Consider the following 25996-nt stretch of genomic DNA (forward strand, 5'->3'; position numbering starts at 1 on the left):
GAATCAGGTATATGCAAATCATAGTGGAAGGGCTCCATCTTGCATTTGGTGATGCTAGTGGTTCTGAGAGAGGAAATTAGACAGGAAATCAGCTGAAATGACAAATATCTATATCTGACAGGGTGTGTCCACACTGCAGAATTGAAACATTTTGTCACCACTTTAACTGCCGTGACTCTGTCCTACAGAATTCTCAGATTTGCAATTTGTTGAGGCACCAGAGACAAACCAGACTGAATACTTCTCCAAACTATAAATCCCAAGATTCTGTAGGATAGATTGTATAGTATCCTATTCTGTAGGATAGAGTTATGGCAGTTTAAATGGTGTCAAACTGCTTTAATTCTACAATGTGGACACACACACAGAAGCAGCAGGAGAAAAATGTCTAAAAGAGAAATCCAGAAATTCATGTATGACTTCAGTATTGTACGAGACCATTAGTCTTCCATTTAATCAATTTATATTCCCAGCGCTGCTTGTTAGCAATCCTGTCTGTGAACCAGACCCAAATTACAAGAGTATACAGACACCAGTGCGCTGTTTGTAGTGGCTACTGCATAATAATTGAAGCTGGAAGTTTGTCATAGCCTAACCCGATCTGCCATGCAGTGGTTCAGCTGTAGTCAGTTGTTTATTTAAATTACCATTCCTCATTTAAAGTGAGCTTTTAATAGTGTGTTGTTAGCCTTGGATTTTTGCAATACAAAAGGGCAAAATATTAAAATTAGTTTAATATCAAAATTAAATTTACTTCCACAGCATCTTAAACAATGTCCTGTAATATTGGATCCTTTTGAATACTGGGATTGAACATACTTTTCAAAATCATGTGATAACAACAGAGATTTGCACTGATAAACATTGTAAAATGTAGCTGTGCTGATTTCATTACAGATATTAATCATTCCTATTAAAGAAACTACATACTAAATGCTGCTGCAGAACATCTATCAGAACTTGTCAATTACTGCTTTCTGGTGAATGTCAGCTGATACTATCAAATTCTGATAGCTGCATGTCTGATATTGTCAAATGTTGAAATTTATTGCATCTGAGCTGCCAAATACTATATCAGATATTGACTACCACTCCGTGCCAGCTGTCAAAGAGGTTCAAATAATGACTGCTACATGATGAAGAGTTTCCAGTATTGGTTCCTACTGAATCCTAGTTGGTCAAATGCTGAATTCTGCTTTAATTCTGACAGTTTTAATTTATTCTGCACAAAGACGGTTTAAAACCTCAAATGCTTTCCCTTCTAAATAGGAACAAATGTGCAAATTTTGGTAAATTCAGAAATGAACTGAAGCAAAATTAAAAACTGCTCAAATGAAATAGGCACATCTATTACAGTACCAGCATGGAAAGAAATGCATTTTCCTTGCCTGATATACATTAAAAATGAGTAGCTTTTCAGGGGGTGGCAGGTGAAAACTCAAATTCAGCACCAACATGGTTGGATACATGAGGATTCAAATCCAGATCTTTGGCCTGTTACAGACTGCCAAAATAAAGCTGCTTCGGGTCTCTTTGGAGGTATGCTATTTAAATGTTGCATGAACCCTAAGAATCCAGAAGCTGCACCAAAGCTGCACTCCAGTGCTTAGGCTTTGGCGCGACCTCCGGACTCTTAGGACCCATGCATCATTTAAATAGCATACCTCCAAAGAGACCTGAAGCAGCTTTATTTTGGCAGTCTGTAACAGGCCTAAAGTCCTAGTCCTGGATGGTTTCTCATGCAGTGATATTTTTGCATGTCTAATTCTTTTTGCACTGAATATAAAAAAGTTTATAGATTTGAGAAAATTCTTATGAAAAACAAAGTGAAATCAAATTCTTTCTCAGACCTAGCTTTATGCCTGACATTGTCTCAAACTGGTAATGTTGCTACTGCATCCTACGTCACAAATTGATGTTAAGTGTTGACTGGATAATATTCTGTAAATATTAAATGTCTCTGGAGAATATTCGGGCCTATTACAGACTGCCAAAATAAAGCTGCTTGGGGTCTCTTTGGAGGCATGCTATTTAAAGGATGCATGGGTCCTAAGAGTCCAAAGCCACACTCCATTCCTAAGCACTGGAGCGCAGCTTTGGTGCAGCTTCCGGATTCTTAGGATGCATGCATCATTTAAACAGCATACCTCCAAAGAGACCTCAAGCAGCTTTATTTTGGCAGTCTGTAACAGGCCTCGGTTTCAAAATTCTTTCAGACCTTTGTGGGGCAAGGGGATGCTCAAGATATACATGGATGCTGGAAGATAACCCTGCAAGTCTTGAGACTAAACGTCTTTCAGTTCACAGAGAAATCTATACCAATCTGTGTCTGGGTGTAATCTTCTATCATGCTATATGTTGCTGTCTTTCTCTTTCTCTTTCCCCGGTCCTGCTACTTCCTGAACTTTAAAGGAGTTGCTAACAGCAAAGCAAGTTGAAACAGTGAGATGGGCTTCCTTTCCAGTTCTCTGCCCTGACTTGATGAGATGAGTGATGGTGGGGCTTCATTGTCATGGCCTGAGTCTCCCTAGGTGTGTCTCCTACTTGTGCCTGAACTTGCTCTGGGAAGTCAGTGTTGTTACAATGTCAGTACCACCTCTGTGAGCAGGGTTTTCTTTCTTCCCACCCCCATATGGGGAGTGGCAGATCCACAAGACGGGGAAGAAGATAGGGAGCATACCTGCCAAACATGGAAAAGCAAACAGCACTGGGAGGTAGTAGGCACCATGCTATATTTCATGACTAAAGGCCAATATCAGATATTCATCTGAAGACAGATGATGGTGTCGTAGATGAGAGCTATTAAAATGACAGCCACTGCCAACCATCCACCACATTCTTATCATATGTGAAAATTAGGGTAATTTTATCATGTGTGATAAGTGATTTGCAGAGAGGTGTTGAAAGACAAAGGGTATGACTCTCTATCTTGCATTGCTTCCTATGGTGGCTTAAGTATATTCATGTTAGATTAAGCATAGTTGTGAATGAGATCATATGTTAAATCCCTGCCTTTGGGTTACTTGCTGTCTCTGTTGTACAAGGTGAGGGCAGGAATAGCACAGGTAAGATCAGATACGATGCAACATGTGGAGTCACCATGGCAATAAAAGCAATAGAGGGGTGGGTTGATCCCATAGCAATATTTCTGTGGTTACAGGAACTGAGGGCCTGAAGAGACGGACCAAAATAAAGCTGTTTCGGGTCACTTTGGCGGTATGCTGTTTAAATGATACATGCGTCCAAAGAGGCTGGAAGCCACACCAAATCCACGCTCCAGTCCTAAGTATTGGAGCGCATCTTTGGCACAGCTTCTGGCCTCTTAAGATGTGTGTGTCATTTAAACAGCATACTTCCAAAGTGACCCGAAGAAGCTTTATTTTGGCCTGTCTATTCAGGGCCTTAGTTCAGTGGGCCAAGCATATTGAACTAGAGACACTAGCAGCAAGACTTGTATGTTTTACCCCAAACATGGGGAACACATGGTGTGTTGGGCTGTGGGTGATGTTGGACTACAGTTCCCATCAACACTACCCAATTGGCCAGCCAACCAGTGATGAAAGACGAGAGCTGGTATAGCCCAACAACATGTGGAAAGCCGCAAATTGACCACTACTACTTTTCACTCTCCCTCTTACTTACCTTTCTTTATCACTAAAGAATTGTTTCAGTTACATAGGCTTTAGCAATTAAACGGTTATTGCAGAAGGGGCTTCAAAAGGGAGGTGCTGTAGATTTATCCTCATTGTTATGCTTTCAATAGTTAATTTACATTGTTATAGGACTGTTTGGTGGGCTGTTCATAGAATTTCTTTGTGTCTGCATTAGAAACCCTCTTCAAAAAGAGAGAGAGAAACTGGGGCATGGTTTGCTGAAGTGGTCCTGTGCTTTGGAGGGCAAATTTTCTCTTCTCTTTTGTTTTTCAGTGTTATAATGCAGAAGTGTCATTTCACTGGGGCATTATAACACTATAGCTCATGTCTGAAAATTAGGGAAAAAAGAAGAGAAGCAAAAAATATTGTCCCAACATGTCTCAGAGTTTAAAAGAAACCTACTTGGGGGTTGGAATTAAATGTTGCAGCTGGTGCCAGGAATTCAAAGCAAATAATCCAGGAAAACAGAAATGTAATTTGGATATTGGATTTGCACGCACAAAATAAGAACTACAGCAGCAAGTACCACAAGTTCCTGGGACATTTGCCCTGCATGGAGAAAATGCCAGAAGACCTGAATCATCTGTATCACCATCTAGCTGATTAAAGTGACTCCTGGACTGCCTATTTCCACTCACCTGTTTGCCTCCAGGTCAAAATTCCTGATACACAGCAGAAGTGGATGTAGATGACTAGTTCATTTGTACTCTGGTTATAATACATTAACTGCATCCTGCCTCAAAACATTATTTCCCTTCCTTTCAGGCAGTGTACTTGATGGCAGTGTTTGTGTATGTGTTTGTGGAATCAGTAAGTGTGACAAATTGTAGAAATATCAAATGCTTGTATTTTGTTATTGTATTCTCACTCGTGGAAGATTACCTCTTGGAAATACAGTGAAGATACCAAGCACTTATTTCAGTCCAGGCCCATCAAAGTATGATAAAACTCTGAGGTTGTGAAAAGGCATATGGCACATTTAGTGATGTTTGGTTTTGAAGTTTTTGAAGCATCACCGAGTTCACAAAACAATGATACTTTTACTGGACCAACTAAAATGCACAAAATACATCATGCAAGCTTTCAAAATTTCACTTGCATGACGTATTTTGTACATTTTAGTTGGCCTCATAGAGAGATCACTGTTTGCAGATTTTGGATTTTGTTGTCTTTTCCTACTTAGCCAACACTGTTCCCCAAATATGTTTCCATTCGTTTTATTCCATCATTCATTTTATAATGACATTTTAAATTCTGATTAAAATGATTCAATTCTAATTCTGATTTCTGAGGCAATTTTTAAAGGATTAATGCATATCCACTATGTATTACAATTCTTGGAAGTGCACACATATTTATAGATGGAGGGAGACAGAGAGAAAGAAAACAGTGTCTCAAGAATGTTAAATATACATCTTTTTAAAATAATAATAATAATAATAATAATAATATAGTAACAATAATGGTAGTAATCTAACCAGTGTAAGTGACCCTCAACTATACATCCAGGTTCTTCTCTGGAAATTGCCATCTTTAAAGATAACCACGTATATAAAAATTCTGTCGAACATTCTAACAATTGTGTAATTAAGGTTGCCAAATGAAATAAGGGCCAGTTCTTCTGTACCTTTTTTGTGTTAGAAGGGGAATTTCAACAGACTGGCTGGTCATGCAAGCAAAAAATTTTCTACACAAGTATTAAAGGTACAGGAACCTTTTGCCTTATCAGGCCTGTTAACCTTATGTGTAATGAAAAAGGTATAGCTTTGAGGGATTTTTTAAAATATATATAAATATGGGCTTCATTCAGTTAGTACCAACTAGAGCAGATCCACTGAATGAGTGGGACTTGATAAGTCAATACTTAGAACTTTATCGCACTGCGTTCCTTCCACGCGTTCTGTGAACGGAACGGAAGGAGTAGGGATGAGTGCGGAACGAGTGGGGGACGGATTTTACCGCACGCATCCATCCCTCATTCGTTCCGTTCCCCCTCTCTTCCGTTCTTAATCCGTTCCAGAGGGGGAAATTTTTGAGAACTGTTCTGAACAGTTCTCAAAAAGCGTCCCCTCTGGAACGGAAGGGGCAGGGAAGAGAGGGGGAACGGAACGAGTGAGGGACGGGTGTGTGCGGTAAAATCCGTCCCCCACTCATTTCCGTTTCCTGCTGGGCCGGGCCGAGAACCCGGTGCGATAAACTAATTACACAACTTCCATTGATTCGGTGGTTGTACTTTTGTTGGAACTATCACTGTCTGTGAAGGTTAATCTAAGATGCACTTAATTTTATATGTATATTTGGCTTACTATCACATTCTTAATTGTATTTTCAGAAGCATCTTATAGAAACAATCAGTTACAGTGCACCCGCGTCATACACAGCTTTACGCTGTGATGGAATTGGCAATGGCATGTGCGCCACGCGACACCATGCCACATGCATGAGCTCCATTATTTTCAATGGGGCTCAAGCATACGTAGTATTTGGCTTACCCGGTGGTGTGTGTCCCAGAATGGATCCTCCACATAAGGCAAGGGAGCACTGTATTTTGCTGAACCTAATTTAATTGTATTTAATGTGATCATTACTGCAGAGAAAATAATTATCGTCATCATATGTATGGAATATGGAAGTGAGACAAAGGATCCTCTCACTCCAATCAGTACATTGTACTTTTTACAGCGTAATTTTTTATTTATTTCATTTATTTTTAAAATGCCTCCTCTGTCTTTCCACTACAAATGGTGTTCAAGGTAGCTTAAAAAAATAAAGTTCAAAATAAAATGCAGGGTTTTTAAAATTAAAGGCTAATCAATTAAAAACAAATCAGCAAGTATTTTTAAAAAAGCTTCTAACAGTGAAAACCTATTTCTCCAACTTACAAGTCATCTCAAAAGCCAAAAGCTTGTCTGAATAGAAATGTCTTTGCGGATGGAAAGACATCAAAAAGAAAGCTAGCTTGGCTTCCATTAGCTGGAAATTCATAGAGTATCAGATTAAAACCCAAGGTTTCTTCACTTCTCATATCCCTAATGATGTGCACATGATTTGTTTTATTGACGAAATATCACATGGGGGCTTAATCCACTTGGCCTCTGTATCTCTTAGAAAAGGATGTCAGCTCTTACCAAGTTATACTCTTGTCAGATTATACTGTGCTTATTTAAAGAAGAGCATGGAAAATGTATAACTTCCAGAATCCACCAGCCAGCATGGCCATGGGCTATGCTGGCTGGGGGTACTATAATAATATAATACTACTAATAATGAAATGTTTATTTATATCCCTCCTCTCACATTTGAGGATCGAACTAGCAGTTGTACTCTTAATAATTAATATTTCCAAGCTGATGGATACTCAGAACTGTTTTGAGTTACCTGCACTCATGTCTGGAACATGTGAAACAAAAAACAGAGACTTTACAAGGCAGAACCACAGGATGGAAGACTTTGGGACTGACAACAAAACATACAAGTGTCTGGCAAGTACAGCTCTGATTATTATAATGATGTCTATCCCCTCATGTCAGCAACAATCATTTGAAGAATGGCCAGGAAAATGCATATCTAAATAGAGCTGGGATGACACAGAGTATATTGTACTAGCTGTTGGAGGGCAAGGTGAAATTTCTCATTAGGCTACTGCTGTCAAAGGGAGCCAAGCCTCCTTAACTTTCAGTTGTGTGAGGATTTCATAACATGCAAATGAGCTTTTCTGCTGGCCCCACAACTGTATCTGTCAAAGCATGCACTATTTTGAAAGTCTAATGGAATCAGTGAAAACTGTTTCACTTGCTCCTTTTTTCTCATCGTGGGGATCCAGTATAGTTAGTTTTGCACATGCTATTTCCTATCCTTCCTACAAGAAGTTTAAGGTTCCATGAGAAGAATTTAACCCATTTTTGCCCAATAACCTTTTTAGGTAAGTTAAAGTAAAAGATAGCAAGGGATCTTGCAGCACCTTTGAGACTAACCGAAAGGCAGAAGTTGGTAACATGAGCTTTTGTAGACTGGAGCGGGCGTCCTCAGATGCATTTGGTGGAGTGGAAAGCTATCAATGTTCAATTGTCTTCATTTCTCCTGAGTCTATTCCAGCCTATTTGCATCTATCCATATTCTGCTGGCCACATGCAGCACCATTGCAAATTAAAATGATGGTCAGGAAGGAAGGGTCTCTGAATTATTGGTGCCCATGTGTTAAACTGGCCGCTGCACATTATTACAGTATTAACTTTTGGATGTCAGTCAAAAGAGCAGAGATACTCACTTTTGCTTCCACTGTCACCTGTTCCCACTGGTGTCACCGTTCCATGCTGTCTCTGGTTAGCAGAGAAGCTTTGGAGGGTTGCATGGCTCTTGTTGCAAATCGTGAGTGTGGCTTTAAATAAGTCTTTTAAAAAAAATAAAAAATGTAGTGTTCATTTTTTCTCTCGGAACAATAAAATGTATAAAGCCTTCATTTGTGGCTTTTATCATGAGATAAATGACCCATGAATATCTCTCTTCTTCCCCTCCTGACAGCATTGTACTTTTCTCCAATCACTTACATTTGGATGCCTTTGATTTTTGCATGCTGCAAAGTTTCCTGAAATAATAATATTTATTTATTTATTTATTTATTCATTCATTCATTCATTCATGCGGTTAAACTGCCTTTGTGTGCTTTCAGCCCTTTCTTTGGATCTCATGCCACCCCCACTGGGTCTCAAATGGCCAATTTCAGAATGAAAATATTAATTAAAATGCTGTAAAATGGCAAGGAAAATAGACAAATCCTATATGCTTCTAACTAACAAAATAACAACAAAGAAATCTATTAGCAGTAATGCTCATCCACCTGCCCACCCACCCACCCATCTGCTCACCCTCTGCTGAAAGGTGCTGCCATACAAAGGTGTGTATGGACAGTCACGTCTCCATTAATACAAACCCTTGTGGATACACTGGTAAAAGCTGCAAATCAGTTTTATTCAGGGTTTAAGGAGTCCCTGCCCCCGTCCCCCAGCAAAAAAGCCTGAACAACTGTGCATTGCATGTGGTGGGATCACATTCTAGTCATTTTGAACGCCAAGGATTTCCATAGACTGGAGGAGTTGGCCCATAAACTATCTACACAGACTTTTTTATTATTATTATTTAACATTTTAGTTTTGCAGAGGGTCCAGGGACACTATTTCTCTTCCATATGGACTCAGAACACTATCAGAGACACTGGCTGTTTGTCAGTATGTCAGCAGGGAACAACCAAACTGAAAAGATTTTATGTGGCATTAGGGAAATAAGTGGAAAGAAAGCTTGTTTGTGGGCCTGAAGGCAAGGATATATTTCTATTTCATCCCTGCTTTCCCCAAGCAGTAGGGAGTGCCAAGATTTGTTTTACAGGATCACTTTATCCGTGTGGAAACAAAACACAAGATGCATAGTGGTTTTGTAATATGTGTTTGTTTATAAATATAGGGCCTGAGCAGGTAGGAAGCATGTAGGCACATGTACAGTGTTTCCCAGAAGCATCTCTAGTTCAGCACCAAAATGTCATTTAAAAGAAATATTAAGAGAACCCCCTTAATAACATTTCAGTGAGCCACAGCATTTTTGTAGCCCAGAATTAGTGTGCTACTGTGTCTTTCCACCTGCAGATGGATACAGCTTCCACTGTGATAGGTGAGAACTATGGAGGAACAAGTACTGGAGAACATTCAATAAAAATCCAAAAGAGAGGAGGACACCTCGTAAGATGCTGAAAAATGATACTTAAAACATTACACTCCAGTGTGTCTTCTTTTGTCATAGATTAAAAAGTCAGCTTCATCATTGGTGAACAGGCCATAAGGACACAAATACTTATTAAAATTATTTGACCTCCTGCAATGAAAGAAAGAAAGAAAGAAAGAAAGAAAGAAAGAAAGAAAGAAAGGGAAATCCCTTCCCAAATTGTTAATTTTTTTTTCTTATCCACACTTTTTCATTGACCAGCTCTTGAATCCATACATGGTGATGAGAAATACAATGGCTTGGATGATTCTACCTTTTGTGCTCAATTGTATATCTTTGCTCCTTAGGATCTTTTCTAGCTCTCCCATGGCTGCCCTTCCCATTCCTAGTCTCCTGATTTCTTCGTGTTCATTTCATTTAGAGTATTTATACCCCACTCTTCTGCCACAAAGGTTCTCAGAGCTGCTTACCAATTGTTGATTAGACAGTTCCCTGCCCTCAGGCTTGCAATCTAAAAACGACATGACACAAAAGAAGAAGGCAATGGCAGTTGGAATGGAGACAGGGTCCTTCATCTGTCTCTTGACTGCAGTCTCCTTCCTGATCGATGTTTGATCCAAGGTATGGGGATTTTTTTACTATTTCAATCTCCTCATTGTCTAGGTTGTGTGTAGGTCCTCCATGGTCATTATTTTTGTTTTCTTTATGTTCAGCCTCAATCCTACCTTTGCACTTTCTTCTTTGACCTTCCCTAGTAATTGTTCCAAGTCTGTGATGTTTTCTGCTAGTAATATGGTGTCATTTGCTTATCTTAGATTGTTGATATTTTTTATCTCCTGTGTTTACTCCACCTTTTTCCGAGTCTAAACCTGCTCTTCTTATATTGTCTGCATACATTTTGAATAGATAGGGTGACAGAATGCAGCCTTGCCTGATCCCTTTGCTGATAGGGAACCATTCTGTTTCCCTGTGTTCTGTTCTAACAGTTGCCTCTTGTCCCAAGTACAGATTTCTCATGAGGGGGTCATTCCCACTTGGAGTATAATCCGCATTCTGATCTGGAGCTATGCTTTGTGAAGCGACTCCAAAAGGTCCCTTGTTCTCACTATGAAAAGGGACCTTTTGTGGAATCGCTTTTTTTGCTGGGAATGCTTGTCATTCCCATCAGATGGAGCCAGGGAAGGTGGCAGCCCTTCAGCGGGTCGCCCCCCGCCCCTCCCTCAGAACCCCATCAAAAGGCTGCTGTCCCAACCGGATCCTCTCTCTCTCTTTATTTATTTATTTCTCTTTTCCTTCCCTCTCCTCTCCTTCCTTCCTTCCTTCCTTCTCCCTCTCCCCCTTTTTTTCCTTCCTTCCTTCCTTCCTTCCTTCCTTCCTGGCTCCCTCCTTCCCCCATGGAAGACAGGAACACAAGACCACCAGTTGTTTGTCATCCAGCACCGGCAGTGCAGCAGTAGCAGCAGTGCCAGAAGCCCAGCCAGCACGGGGGGAACAGTGGCAACGTGACAGCAGCACCAGAAGCCTAGCCAGCCCGGGCAAGCAGCAGCGGTTTTCTCCCTTAAAACCCTCATGATGGGAGCTTGGCTTGGGCTGCAACCACAGTGCAGAAAACCTGAGGGAGCAAGGCAAGGCCAGGGGACCTGGGAGGAGGAGAAGGAGAGCGAGAAACATTTTTTAAATAAAAAATATAGAAATAATTAAAAAAATTGATCTATTGCCAAAGCAAGTAGTTGCTTTAGCAATATATTGATTTTTTGATCAATTCTAATGTAAAAAAAAAAAAGAATAGATTCTGATCTGGTGTTCCCACTTATTGGGCACGATTCAGAATCAATTCTTCTAAAAAAAATCACTTTCAAACTAGTGTCAGGAAACCCTGGTTTTTTTTGTGTTTGTCCCGCTTCTTTCCTCCTGGAATCGATCCAATGAGGATTGGAAGCAGTTTCAAATGGGAACGAGGGTCATTTGCCTCAAATCCTGCTTTGGAACAAACTGCAGTGGGAATGACCCCCCAGGACTATCAGATGTAGAGCATGTCTTTGAGGGGTACAGCAGACTGCAAAACAATTAGACCATTATTGTGCTTCCTTCCCAAATGTGTTTTTTTAAATAAAATAATAATCTACCAAAATTACCTAGAACTTGTATGAGCACAATACACATTGTTTTAAAAAATTCTCATTACAGGGTAGGCATAATAATGCATCTTTGTTCAGAAGGATTTTGGAAAATCAACACACTAATAGTGGAGGTTAATTATGTGTTTGCTGCTTCTCTCTTTCCTCTGAATTCATTTAAATGCAATAATCACATTCAGGACTCTATTATTTCCTTGTTCTTGCTGCAGCTGTGGGAGCTTTTTTATTGTAGAGAAGATAAATGTCCTTGGAATTTGGCTCAGTAAGGCCACATTTCAAGTTGAGTCCTGTAGAAAGTGTGGCCTGAACAATGGGAAGGGTCAGAGAGAGAGCGAGAGAAGAGGGAGGGAAAGAGGGAGGGGGGTAGAAATGTTAATGTAGAAAACCAGGAAACCTAACAAGGTTTGTTTTCCATACCTTTCAACATTGCATAATTGAGAACTGGCCATGTAACATCAGAGTGTGATCAAGGCAGCAAACATTATTAATGAGGAAGAAGAGACAAGCCAGGAGAGGACGAAGTAGTTTGCCTTTGCCAGAGCCTACTGGGAAAGGCAAGATCCTGTCTCTCTCCTTTCTGCAGAATTAATTGAGTGCAAATTACTTTTACACTTTTAACTCAGACACTGAAGTAGGCTGGGGGCAAAGGGGGAAAGGAGGAGGAGGAGGAGGAGAGAGAAACCAGGACATTTTACAAGCAGTTGGGAAAATGGGATGGAAGAGTATTACACTGACCATCCTTGGCAGCTCAGGGCATTTGAAAAGTATGGTTTCGTTCCTCATCACCCTTCCTAGTAAAATTCTTCTGGCATGTCCACAAACATTTTGCTGTAAATCCAGATTTACTACTTAATATACAACAAATGGGAAGCCTCAATCAGTAAGTCTTGAAAATGTATCTGTATATTTAACATAGGAATCATGTAGCCCTCTGGATGTTTTTGACAATAGCTGACAGCATCCCTAGCCAGAATAACCAATATCCATGAATTCTGGGAACTGCAATCCAACAACATCTGCAGAGAACCAGATATCTCCCCATGTATATGTTGTTCTTGTTGTTGTTGTGTGCCTTCAAGTCAGGATCTAGTTGGGCTGACAGAGTGTAACTTGCCCAAGGTCACCCAGTGGGTTTCTATAGCTGAGCAGTGAACTGAATTCTGATCTCCAGAGTTGTAATCCAACGCTCAAACCACTACACCATGCTGGCTTCCTCTGACGTATATCCTTGAAAAGGGCCTGAACAGACAGGCCAAAATAAAGCTGCTTCAAGTCACTTTGGAAGTATGTTGTTTAAATGCTGCATGCATCCTAAGAGGCCAGAAGCTGCACCGAAACCATGCTCCAGTCCTAAGGAATGGAACACAGCTTTGGTGCAGCTTCTGGCCTCTTAAGATGTGTGTACCATTTAAACAACATACTTCCAATGTGACCCAAAGCAGCTTTATTTTGACCTGTCTGTTTGGGCCCAAAATGTGTCATGACCATATCTATTGGGAAGCAATCTGTGCAATTATTATGTCTGTTCAGAAGCAATGTTCATTCACTTGATGGCCTTTCACATTTTAGATTCGAACTCAGTCAGCATAGTGAGGGATGAGGGAATCTGGAACTTAACAGCATCTGGGTGGGCACAGTTTTCCCTTTCTTAGTGTAAAGGACATCAGCTTTAATATCTGAGTTGGGAATAATGTCAAACTTCTAGTCTCTCTACATAGTCCCTATTTTCTGAAAGATCCCTTTAGAGCCCACAAGATGTCACTGTGCAAAAGTAGAAAATCTCAAATGAAGCAAAATGCTATTATAAATAATTATCTGTCATCTATTCTTCTGGCTCTTCAGGAGAACTTTGGAGATTTTCATAGCCATAGTCAGAAGGAAAGAAACATGAGGTAATGTGGAAATTAGACACACTGGATTAATTCACCCCCCTTAAAAATAATTGTATATATTTAACATACAGTTAATTGTATGTAGCTCATAAAATGTAAGGAAAGATAATATGAAAAATTGTGGGTGTTTTCCTTTAGGAACATACTATAAAGATGGATTTGAAATTGTTATTATGAATAGGAGTTGATAGATACAACAGAAATTAACTCATTTAAAGGATAAAAATTTGTGTTTTAGGATTGCCAGTAAAATACATACAGCTGCAAAGACCTATTAACAATATATACCATGATTAAAACAAGTAGAATTAAGCCATGCGCATCTGTTAAATTCAGTTTTTACAAAGCACATGGCTGTGTCCTCTATTGTATTTTTATAAAACTTGTGTGAGTGTTTACAGCTTTAGTCGAAACAGTGGGGCAATTTATGGAAATCTGGATAACAAAACTTTTAATGTTAAATTGCTGTAAGTTACCCAGAAAATTTATGACAAATATAGCCAGGCAATAATTTACTTTTTCGAGCTTTAAAGATAACCCATGGGAAACTCTTCAGGAGTACTTCATGCTCATTACTCTAAATTCACTTTTAATAAATGTTTCTTCATAATGTGTCTCTTTATGAAAAAACAAACAGTTGCTCAGAAAGAACAAACTTTACTGGTTTCTGGAACCAGAGTGTGTGCTTGTGCTATACCCAAAGCTTAGAAATCTTGCATTTTTGGACAGCTCCCAGAATTTATTAGGCAGCATGGCCAATGGCCATGTCAGCTAGGAAATTCTGGGAGTTGCAATCCAAAGAAAAGTAATTATTGAGCATGCATCATGGAGCCATTTTGGCAACCCTAAGGCAAGTGTATCATAGAGTTTTCTGAGGCTGAGTGTGGGTTTCCATGGCTGAGCGGAGATTTGAACCATGGTCTCCTGAATCACAGTCCAATGTTCAAACCTATACTGGCTCTTATATCAGAGCAGGGGTTTAGGATACCCTCACCGCACACTTCTAATTTTTCCCCAGTCGTCAAATTTCTAGCATTCCAAAGAGTGAGGTATTGAATACTTAGAACTCTTACATTTGCTTTGTTTGCATTTCCCTAGTAAATTTGCCTGTCCTTTTCTTTGGATACCTATTGTATTTCCAAATGCTTGACTGACGTTTCTGCCAATCCTTGGTAGAAATTTGGGGGCAACATCCTCATTTCCAGCATTCCCCATTTGTGTTAGCATTTGTGTTACAAGGATGGCAAGGTGAGTGCAAATGAGGGATGCTCACTTAAGACTGGCTCAGATTGAAATGCTCAGGCTTTCAAAGACTCTTCCCAAAAAGGGAGACAGGATATCCAACCCTTGTATCTTCTTCTCTGTGTTTGGTGTGTGTGGTTTGGGGGGGGGGGGGTAAGCAAAGACTCAGGAAAGAAGTCTTGCATCCCTTCACCTGTCTCAGCTGCCCTCCAAGCCTCAAAGTCACCCTTCTCATCTCTTCATCTTTGTCTTGTTGGCAAAAGCAGCAGTTGTGCCAAGAGGTAAGATGGATCTACCGTTCCCCCTCCTTCCATCCTTTGGCCCAGGTACAGTGAAGCTGGGTGTGGTGGACCTTGGAGTGACAATCTTTGAAAGCCTTCTGCCTCATTCTTGTTTCCCGTCCTTAGATATGTGATGGATCCACAATACACTATTCTTTTGGGCCTCCCTTGGGTCCCCATGCTTGACATTCCTCCTGGTTCTCTGAGTCACTTCCAAGGGACTTCCCTGCCCCATGCTGTGTCATCTCTGTATCAGACTAGGGATAGCAGCTATGGTGATGTCAATTCAGGGAAATGGAAGAATGGAAAGAAAACACCATTTATCTCCAGCGGGGAGCAAATTGTGGTCCTCTTGGCATGCTACCTCTGAGCTAGCCCCATGCTAAGAAGTACATGTGAATGCATGCTGGGGTAAAAATGTATCAGATTATGCAAGCAGATTCTTCTTAGTCATTTTTCCGATTAATGATTCCTGACTCTGAATAGAAATGTTAACCTGATATGTACATATTTTTGGAAAATTAGAAGGTTGTTGTCGTCTGCCATATTTAACATCTACCTGCCAGAACAAATAAATATAACAAAGGAAGAAAATTATAGCACTACGTCCCAACTAAAAAGGGAGGCATGAAACACGAACCAGACTAAACTCCAACGCATCAGTACACTTACTGGATCACGGCCTAGATGTGTTTTGGCAGAAGGGGCAGTATAATTCTTGATTAAATTACTTAAGTGCTCTTGTCAGGGAAAGCTCAGGCTGAGTTAAGAAGCAACTTTTGTCCCCCCCTTTTTAGTGTAGACATTTTATTAGGGATGTGGTGTTTGGCTATACTAAACTACACTCTGAAGCCAAGTATAAAAGACTCAAATAGCAGTGTAGGAAGCAGAGTAATTCACTTGATACCTTAGTGGCAGAAAGCCAGTGCATTCATTTGAGTCAGAATAATCCCCCCCCCCCCCAAAAAAAAAAAAATAGTGTAATTCGTACACTGTAACTCAGTCAGGTTGAAGGGCAGCAAGAAGGAGAAAGAGAAAGAAAATATAACTTCAGTGTTGGAGGGCAACAAGTGGAAAACCATTTAATCAGCAACAATGAGAATAAGTCACAAAGCTGGATTGACCAGAGTTTCTTTCTGGATGACAACTCCTTGGATTCTGGGAGCTGTAGTCCAAAAAAGTAGCTACTCCAAGCTGCAAGATTTAGCAAACTGACAGGAACCTTCTAAGGGAGATGGTCTTCCAGGAAAAGATTGTAAAGTCCTCCCTCCGTTCTCACAGTCTTCGGATCTGCTTATGTGCAAGGCAGGAACAGAGGGAGAATGAATGGGGTGCATGCTCACGGTGCACATCCGTGCACCCCCACATGCCCGCACCCAATGGAGCTTGAATATAGATGAAACTGTGTTTTCATGAGCGAGTCCAGAACAGATCCCCCATGAAAAAGAAGGGGGAACTGTATATATATTTTAAGCACATACAAAATAGTGTTGGAATATGACATAGAAAACAAAAAATATGAGCTACCCATAGTATTTCATTCCTTTCCCCCCACCCATCTTCCAAGGAGCACAAGAAATTTAGTATAAGGAAAAATTCTCCTTTCCCCAGAGGTAAGGAAGAGCTGGTGGCAATCACAAAAACAGAATGCTCTAAAAATTATTGTTATTATTTTCACATGTACCTCTCCTGCTTCTTCCAAAATGCTCAAGGCATCATAGATGTGGGTCAATTCTTTTTATCCTCATGTATACCACTTTAATGGTACATTTGGCTGAAACAGAATGATTAGCCTAAGGTCACCCAGTGAGCATCACAACTAAAGAGGATCATTGGCCCATAAATGTTTCTGCCTGAGCTGAAATAAAACTTTGAATTGAATATACAGAGGATTAATTGAATATGCAGAAGTGGAGGTTTACATCAAAACTGGCAATGAGGTACAATTATTGACCACCCCTGAGCGCAGAATGATGGGCTAAGGACAGGCCATGTGCCACAGACCTCTGTGTCATTCAGCAGAGGCAAATGGTCAAGGAACTCAAGAGGAACAGCCATATAATTTTCCCTGCTGTGCCTCAACAACATCTGCCCATTCTGTGCAGTTACCTCCCTCTGTATCCTATTTGGGGCAACCTAGCTGAACAAAGGCTGAAAAGAATTGTTTCTTTCTTTGTTACTTTATCACTTACACGTGAAAAATTCCAACAGTGACTTGAAAGAAAGAAAGAAAGTATGGCGCATTACAGACCGCCCCTTTGGGGCGGCCTGTAGGCGCACCTTTCCCCGCTGGATCGGGACCTCACAGGCCAGAGCGGCAGCCGCTGAAGCCCCGATCTGCCGCTTTCCGGGCTGCGGGGAAGCGGCAAAAGGCCCCTTCCCCGCAGCCTGGAAAGGGGCGTCCTTGGGGCTTCAAGCCCCAAGGACACCCCGCGGCGGCGGGGAGAAGGAGAAAGAGGCCATTTGGCCCCTTTCTCCTTTGGTCCGCTGGGCGCAGCCGTCTGAAAGCTGCACCCAGCAGACCAAACCAGGAAGGAGCTCCGAAACGGAGCTCCTTCCAGGGTTGCGGAAAGGGCACCCTAGGCGCCCTGCCGCGACCCCAATACGTCACAACCGTGCCGCCTCATTTGGAGGCGGCGCGGTCGTCACGTATCAATGGCGGCGGCCCTGTGGAACGGCTGCCATCATTTTGTGCACGCACAGCGCGCACTAGGGTTAGGGTGGTGCGGAAGCACCGCCCCCTCTTAACCCTAGTACGCGCTCCGCACGTACTTTTTAGCCCGTCTGTAACAGGCCAAAGAAAGAAAGAAAGAAAGAAAGAAAGAAAGAAAGAAAACCGCAGTATTTTGGAAGTGTTGAAGGGTGTTGGAGGGTAATCCCATTCCTGTTAGTGGTACAGTATGCTACTTAGCTAATTGAAAGGAAATCAGATAGAAATATCCACCCCGTCTCCTTCTTCCCTGATCACTGCTAAGCAAAGGGCACACCTAAAGCCCACCCACTGATACTCCCTGACCACCCAAAATCAGTGTTGAAGGGGAAATGAATTGCACTGCAAATGATAGCAGAACAATAGTGGGAAAGGAGATCATTAATTGAGTTTTTGCATTAATAAGAAGAAACACTTTCCAAAAGGTCATCCACAATGGACCATCAGAAGAAGGCCAATGCCATGCGATGAAGATCTGGTTATCCTGCTGCAGTTGCAAATTACTACCTTGTGTGATAAAGTCTTTATTCTCTAGGGCAGTGATTCCCAAAGCAGGTGGTACACCACTGGGGGGGGGGGGTGTTAAAAGATCCAGGAGGATGGTGAGGGAGAAAAGGGACATCAGGGGAACAGTGAGGGAAAAGGGGGTGTCAGGGGCCCTTCAACCAAAGTATTAGTGCACAAGAAAGACATGGGGAACTATCAGCCTTTAGGATCATAGTGGGGATGAGGGTTGCATGAAATGTCTTTTCAGGGTGCCTTAAAACCACCATACAACCTCACTTCATGTGATGATGCCTCCCACACCTCATTTGCCCATCCAAGCTCAACTCCCTTAGCCACATCTTGCCCTAGTAGTGATGGTTGCAGTTGGGAAACTTGAGGGGCTTGGTTGTAGGACATTGCTTCTGTAGCTCAGAGCAATGCCATTTTGGAACAGACTGACAGACTGGAGCAAGGAGGTAGAGCACACAGTGGCAACGGAGACTTACTGCAGCAAAATGGGGAGCTTTCAGATTTAGGATCCTGCTTAAGCTTTGTGAGCTTCACTGGGACTTGACTGAAAGGTTGGAACTATGCTGCTGCTTCTGCTTTCTTTTGTTGGACAGGCCAAGAAAAGAGGCAGCAGAAGAAACAATACTGGTGTAAAGGGGGGGGGGGGTCTTGAATTATGAGGGGAAGGCATGTTTCTGAAGAAGGAGGTGGAGGAGTATCCAGGATCAATTGTGGGGAAAAGTCCTTCACTTTGAAGTGGCTCCTGTAATTAAAAACTTTCCTTTTCCCCATCTAAGCCACTTTCCAATCCAGAGCATTTGACCTCTGTAAACCCCCTACCCACACACCCGCTACTCCTCTCTTGGTGCAAACAAAGTCTTAAGAGTCCTTCCTTTCTAGGGAGAAGATTCTCCCTTTGCACCAGGTGACTTTGCAGCAACTGAGCAACTGGTTGACCAAAGAGTGAGAGGCCTCTTGCTTGCACTGGCTTTTATTGCAAGAGGTCTCTCAGTTGCTACACAACCAACTGCTCTGTTGCTGTTCCCAAGGTGATTGGGTGCAAAGAGAGCAGTAACCTAGACTGACAGTTTTGAATTTTCAGTAGAACATTAGACCTACTATCAAGAAATAAGCATGTGGTGGGGGAGCTAGGGTTGTCGCCCAAGGGGAAAGGGGATGGTAGCAGGAAAAATGTAGGGGATGCTGCTCTAGCCATATGAACAAGTAGGAAGATTGCAGCTTTGCACTTCTCCACTTAAAACATACTATGAAAGACTATTTACTTAATATGGTTTTTCTCTGAGTAAACATGCTTAGAATTGTTGCGATGCACATCTGTTAGGCAAGTTTGGGTATAAGAATCTTGCTTCAGTTAATTTCTCATGTATGAAATAGGTCCCTTCTAGCTGTTATGATTCTAGGCCTCTATCATCGTACATAATTATAAAGATTATTATCAAAAGTGACTAATTACCTTGGATGCCTCAGGTGAGGCACTTGGAAGAGGGCCTTATATTTTCAAAATGAAAATAAACACAATTGCTTCTGAATGTCAACTGATAATTTCAAAAAGTACTAAGGAGAACATTTACAAAAGGGGAGGGGGGAAGCAACATGAGGCTGATCTGTCCCTGTGGAACATAAAGCTTTCCTACATGGAAATAAACATTGTCACCTGTGGATGTCTCCAGAAAAATGTCACTGTTCAGGGCAAAGAGTACAAGACAGCTTTTTAAAAATTAAAATTTATTAATACATTCTAAAACAAAACATAACAACAAACAGTACACCAAAACAACAATACATAAAGACAATAACCCAGATAAGGCCCTAAAAATGATAGATAAAAGGTATATTCAGGGATCCTATAAGACATCTTTCCATAAAAATTTAGCTAAAATTGGGGGATGTCTAGAGACTAAATCTTGCTGGATGTATTCAATAAATGGGTACCAAATTTTATGAAAGGTCAATTCAGAGTGTAAGCCTCTCGCTCTGTTGTTATTATCTGCCATTTTCTCCATTGATCACAAGTCCCAGAGTCTAGTCCACCATCCTGCAATATTCAACTTTCCAGTTTTCCAGTTCTTGGTTATCTCAAGCCAAGCAAAAGTCAGAAGCAAACTAATAAGTTCTTTATGCTGCAGGGTTTTATTTTCATTCATAAAAATGGAGAACAGGAGCAGGAGTGGTGATAATTGTATACTTTGCTTAGTGATCTTGGAGATCAGTTGTAAAATTTCTGTCCAGTACTCATACACTAAACGACAATCCAGCCACATATGTACAAAGGTTACCCTACCTTCACAACCCCTCCAGCATTTGGGGTTAGCATTGGTAGACATAATGCCAATTTGACTGGGGTGAGGTACCATTGATGGACCCACTTGATAGTATTCTCTTTAATGGCAATGGACCTAGTTTTAAATGGTAAATGAGTCCATATATTTTCCCAGGTCTTACTATCAATTGAAAGGGAAAGCTCTGCTTCCCATATTGCCTTATAAAGCATTGGGTTCCCAAATGTTTATTCCAGCAGACAATTATATATGCATGCTATTTAGCCTTTAGAATATACAGCCACAGAGATGCACATCTTTTCAAAAAAAGTAAGTGGGCAAGGATATTCCTGAATCTGAAGCAGTTTCCTTAAGAATAATTTTATCTGTATTATTTGATACCAGTTCTGATGACCAGGGCTCAGAGCACAGATTAGTTGCTCCATTGTGATAGTCATCCCAGTTAAAAGAAAAGAAAAACTGACAGTCTGAAAAAGAAAAAGGAATAACTCAGGAAGGTAATTGCCTGGGAGCTGTGTCCAAGGTTTTGTAATACTCCCTCCAAAAGTATGTTTTTATTTTATTTTTTCTGGTCACAAAACAGAATCATTCCAGTTTCACTGTAAGGTTCCTGATTGAGTGTCCCTGGATCAGCATGGTGACATTTCCAGAACAAACTGGGAGTTTGGGCATCATAGTTCTCAGTCTGTTTTCTGCAAAATGGGAATAACAATAACCCAACAAAGAATCAAGTCCAGATTGAGGCAAACAGAACAAGTTAACCATGTTTAGCTTGCAGATGAAATTAATTCATTTAAATTAGTTGAGTAACTCATTATTTGAACATGTTGTGCTATGTATGGCCACATATCACACTTTTATTGTTAAATTCCAAATAAAAGTTTCTCCCCATGTATGTATGTATATGCCCTGAAATTAATAACAGTGATGGTTTGATGCCAGCAATCCTTCAAAAAAGCAGTGCTTTACTTAGTAAGAAATGGTTCCACTTCATCACTTTTTTTGCACTGTTTTGGAACATTAGAAATTGGATAGTAAGGTCTCCATTTTGTAACCACTCCAGATTTTTGAAGGCCATTGCAAACACCTCTGCAAATGCCATAGTTATAGGACATTACTGTACCAGTGTGCTCTAGTACTATATTTGCACAATTTCTTTAAAATGATTACAACCGTAGCAATAATGCTAAGAAAACACTTATTTTGGCATTAGTCCTTGCTTTGTGACAAATGTTTCTGGTCTTGTTTTCTGCACAATGTACATTACCCCATCCTCCCCCACCACCCCTTCTTTTTCATGCTTTGCACATGCATTTTTTCTTCTTCTGAAATCTTGCAATGACAAGATTAGCCCAGTAAATGCAAGATACTTTGGACAACTCATTACCAATGATTCAGGAGTTCTGTGTTGTTGTTTTAAGTTTTAGAATCAGTGGTTCTGCAGATAGCAATGCACACTTTTATCCAGCATCAGTGAATCCTGGGCAAATCTTCACTAAATCAGAAGCTTTGTGACGTAACAGAGGCATAGACAACAGTTCATGGCATGCCCAGTCACATCTCATCAACCTCACAATCTCACTACTGTTGTACTAAAGCAATTTGCACTTGTACAATCACATGAATGTAGCTATATTGGCAGTTATTGACAAGTTTCTTTTGTTGATCTGAAATTGCATGATAATAACCATAGGAAGATTTTCACACCAGTGCAGAAGCTTTAAACAACTGGCAATATTTCAACTTAACCAAAGCATATTAACACTAACACTCAAATATAAAATAAACAGTGGCGGTTGAGAGAGAGAGAGGGAGAGAGAGAGAGAGAGAATGGGCAGCAGATAAAATGCTCCAGTATTTAACTATTAATAAATTTAATTAATTTTCCAACTTTTTGAAACATTAAAAATGGGGAAAAGAAGAGAAGGAGTGAAAATTGGAGACAGAGAAGAAAAAGGTAGGAAGAGGAGAAAAAGCTTTAAAAAAAATCTACTTTAACTCCCCAGAATAAGTAAAACAAAAAGTCAAGATAGGTATCAGGGAATAGTGATCAGTGATAACACATATGCTGAAATATAGAATGGTGGAATTCTAGCTCTAGCCCTGGAACTGAAGAGTCTTGGCTATTGCAAAGCCTTGCATGACTTGTTTCCATTAAAATTAATTTGACCAATCTTCTCTGATTAGAATGAAGCCATCAGATAACATGCCCTCATCTTCTGTAATAATAGAACAGAAACGTGTCCACGTGCATACATGTGTCTTCTCCATAGCTCCAAGATGGTGAAACCTGGATCCCTGAAATCTGGCTTGCATACTTGGAAGACCCTAGGCGTGTGCACTTTAAGATTATTTTCTTTTCAAATTGAATTAATTAATCTTAATTAATCAATATTTGCCTACAGCCTGAAGTAGAACATTCAGTCACTAGGTGGCAGATATCCCTAATCGGGGAATTTAAGTTGTAGTGGTGCTTTCCTCTGCAGGCCCTGTTTCAGGGAGAGGGAGTGTGTGTGAGAGGGGGGCAGAGAGGGCCCTACTTCTGAGAAGGGTGGAGGACAGTATGTAGGGGGAAAGTCTGAATAAGTACCAGTGGTAGAAGAAAGAGCAAATACAAAAGAAAAAGAGTTGGGTGGGGAACAAAGATGAGAGCAGAAAGAAGAAGTACTGTAGCAGGGTGAGGTGATTAACAACCTGGGTATTCCTGCTAGTATAGCCCAAAGAGCCATCACTGATGCCACAACACCAGCATCTAACCAACAATGATCATCCACCCACCCCAGAGTATCCAGTACATAGAGAACACTAGTGTTGATGGCATCAAATTTAGCTCTAAACTGCTTCCGAGATAGCTGATGTAGACAGTGGTGTCAGTAGGGTGGTGCAAGGGTCCAGAATGCACCAGGTAATACCCTGGGGTACATTCAGTGGTATATGGGAATTATGATTTACAAGTAACATTAGTGCAAAAAGCATTATTAAGGATTCTGTATGATGTAAAATGGGAGGAGGGGAATAGGGAAGCGTGATGGCAGTGGATGTAAATATATGGGACAATTCATTTCCCTATTGCACTCTTTCTTGAAGTTTTAAACATCCAGTTTATTGTGCTCCTGTAGTAACTTGTAAATGGCAATTGTAGGTTTGGACATCTAGGTCAAGCTAGATGATACATGTAACATGTTTTTAGAAGAGGTACTCCTTCAGCAATGGGAAGTGTCTGTTCATCGTAGCATGTAATTTTTTCTCACAAACATATATATATATATTTATTTTGCATTTCACATACTTTGTTTTGTGATTAACCATTTAAAGATAAATATGGGCTGAATTGGTAATTCTAATTGCTCAGGCATGCATTTCTGAGAAAATACCATTATGGGAGGGTAAGCAGGTTTATCCCTGGGAAAGCTTATTCTTTTTGATGTCTGGTTTGTTATTTAAATGAATTAAGTTAACTCTTCCAGTAAGAAAGGATTGATGGAAAATGGCAAGCAAAAATGGGCTGAACCCCTCAGAACTCCATTTGACTGCTTTCTTCATCCCCACAGCATGGGAACTTTATTTTTTTTAGTCTATTACTTCTAGAGAGTGCAGTGCGAACAACTAGCCTATCTAAACTCTGCCCAGCCCCATGCTTTGCACTTTCAAGGCAGTCACAGCTCTGTGTTTGCTACTGTTCAGCCCCAGGAACCACTGTCTGCAAGAGCTGGAACTCTAAACAGTGAACAGCCCATCCATATGAGTACACTAACCTGCGTGGAAGCCTCAGATTCATGCTTTTAGTAGCGTGTCTTGCCTTGCCTTACCTTGCTTGCCTAGCCCAGCCCAGCCCAGCCAAGCCCAGCCAAGCCAGGTGCTAGGGAAAGTGCCACTCCTTTTGTGTCAATCATCACAGTACAGTTATGTAACTCCAGGAGTGGAACAACTACTTTCCTGAGAATGTGCTGCCTCAGGCAGACAATTTGCATGTGCCATTTGTGTGCTAAAGCTGAAGGCAGGCCAGTCACAGCCATGCCCCTTGGAGTACTCACGAACATCCAAGAATTATGTATATAGAGTTCCTGGATGTACATGAGTACATGTATATATTACAGATGTATGTATTCATATGCCACAAATGATGCCATGGATGCCATTGCTTTCATTTGAAGCTGCCCCATAGATGACCCTGTTAATTTAACCCTTAGATTAAGACCAAAACTAAATTTTGACCTGATGCTAAATTGGTGCTTATTGTGGATTTGAATGTGAGCTTTGCCAGGAATTGGTCAATAATGCTCTATACTCTCCAGTACATGAAAGATGGAAAGAAAAAGTGTGATAAACACTTGACTGGATCCCAACTAATTTAAGCACTGTTAAATCCCACTGAAATCAATGGAACGCCTTTCAAACAATCTTGAGCAAAGTTGTGATTTATGTTTGTACTTCTAAAACATAACAAAGATAAAAAGTACTATAGATTTATGCTGCAACATCCCAAAGGTGCATCTATCTTTGTTGTAAAGTTCCATTGAATCAGCTCCAACTCATGTTAACCTTCTATATCAGACCTCTTCAAGACCCCTTATCTACCACTGCCCTGCTTAGGCCCTGTACATTCATACCTGTGACCTCCCTGATTGCGTATCGTTAATGAGAAATTGCATGGTAATAAGAATAGGACAACTAATTAGAAATGGATGAGTGCTGACACTGTGCAAAAAGGAGAGGAATAACGTGTTGTAATTCCACTCCAGTTCCATCACTAGCTCCTCGTGCAGTAAGGTCTATAGCCTCTTTATTTCAGTCCACATAGCTTAGATTGTTGATGTTCCTTCCTCTTCCTTCTGAGTCCAAACCTACTCTTCATATGATATTTCCTGTATACAAGTTGAACAGGTAGGGTGATCTACCTATTTATGTTGAAGATAACTTTTCATTTAAATGACCAGTGTGTTTTGAGACCTTCCAGACTCCTTTCCATAAAATTACAATGATATGCAAATGCTTTTTACGACAATGAAAAAATCAACCACTCATTTTAATAATTACTGTCCTGATTACATTACTGAAAAGTATAGCACCACTATGGGCTGAGTGTTCGACTAGGACTTTGGGACACTGGGGTTCAAATCCTTGTCAGCCAGGGATACCCAATGGGTGACCTTGGGTATGCCCTACACTATCAGCTTCAGATGAAAGCGATGGCAACCCTCCTTTGAATAACCCTTGGCAAGAAAACACTATGATAGGGTTTCCATAAGTTAGAGTCAACTTAAAGTCACATAACAATAAGATAAAAAATGTCTGTATTAATTACAATTTGTGCAGGGACAAAATGGAGTCCACTTTATCTGAAACAAATTGCACTGTCCTGTGCTTGGCTCTGCAGGAGGGGGTCACAACACAAAAAGAGATGGACCTGCTCACCTTCTTTAAAATGGTCAAGCTAAGGAAAGGATCACACTGTGATTGTTATTACAAATTGCTTTCTTTAAAGAGGCAGCTGCTGCCACTTTGAAAAAGACAGTCTGCAGCATTGTGAGTCCATTAGGTGATCCTTCCTCTCTCTTGGTCAGAGAGAGACA

At 40.7% G+C, this 25996-nt stretch overlaps 1 protein-coding gene across 1 annotated transcript in view; it reads left to right on the plus strand.

Moving 5' to 3' along the window:
- Positions 1–25996, plus strand: part of LOC149323257 (pro-neuregulin-1, membrane-bound isoform-like) — a 656320-nt gene that overhangs the window by 301937 nt on the left and 328387 nt on the right. The gene's annotated exons all lie outside the window — the stretch shown is intronic.

Source organism: Sceloporus occidentalis, unplaced genomic scaffold, assembly GCF_023333645.1.
Source record: "Sceloporus occidentalis isolate IW3139 unplaced genomic scaffold, rSceOcc1.0.p SCAF_1, whole genome shotgun sequence".
NCBI classification, from domain to species: Eukaryota; Metazoa; Chordata; class Lepidosauria; order Squamata; family Phrynosomatidae; genus Sceloporus; species Sceloporus occidentalis.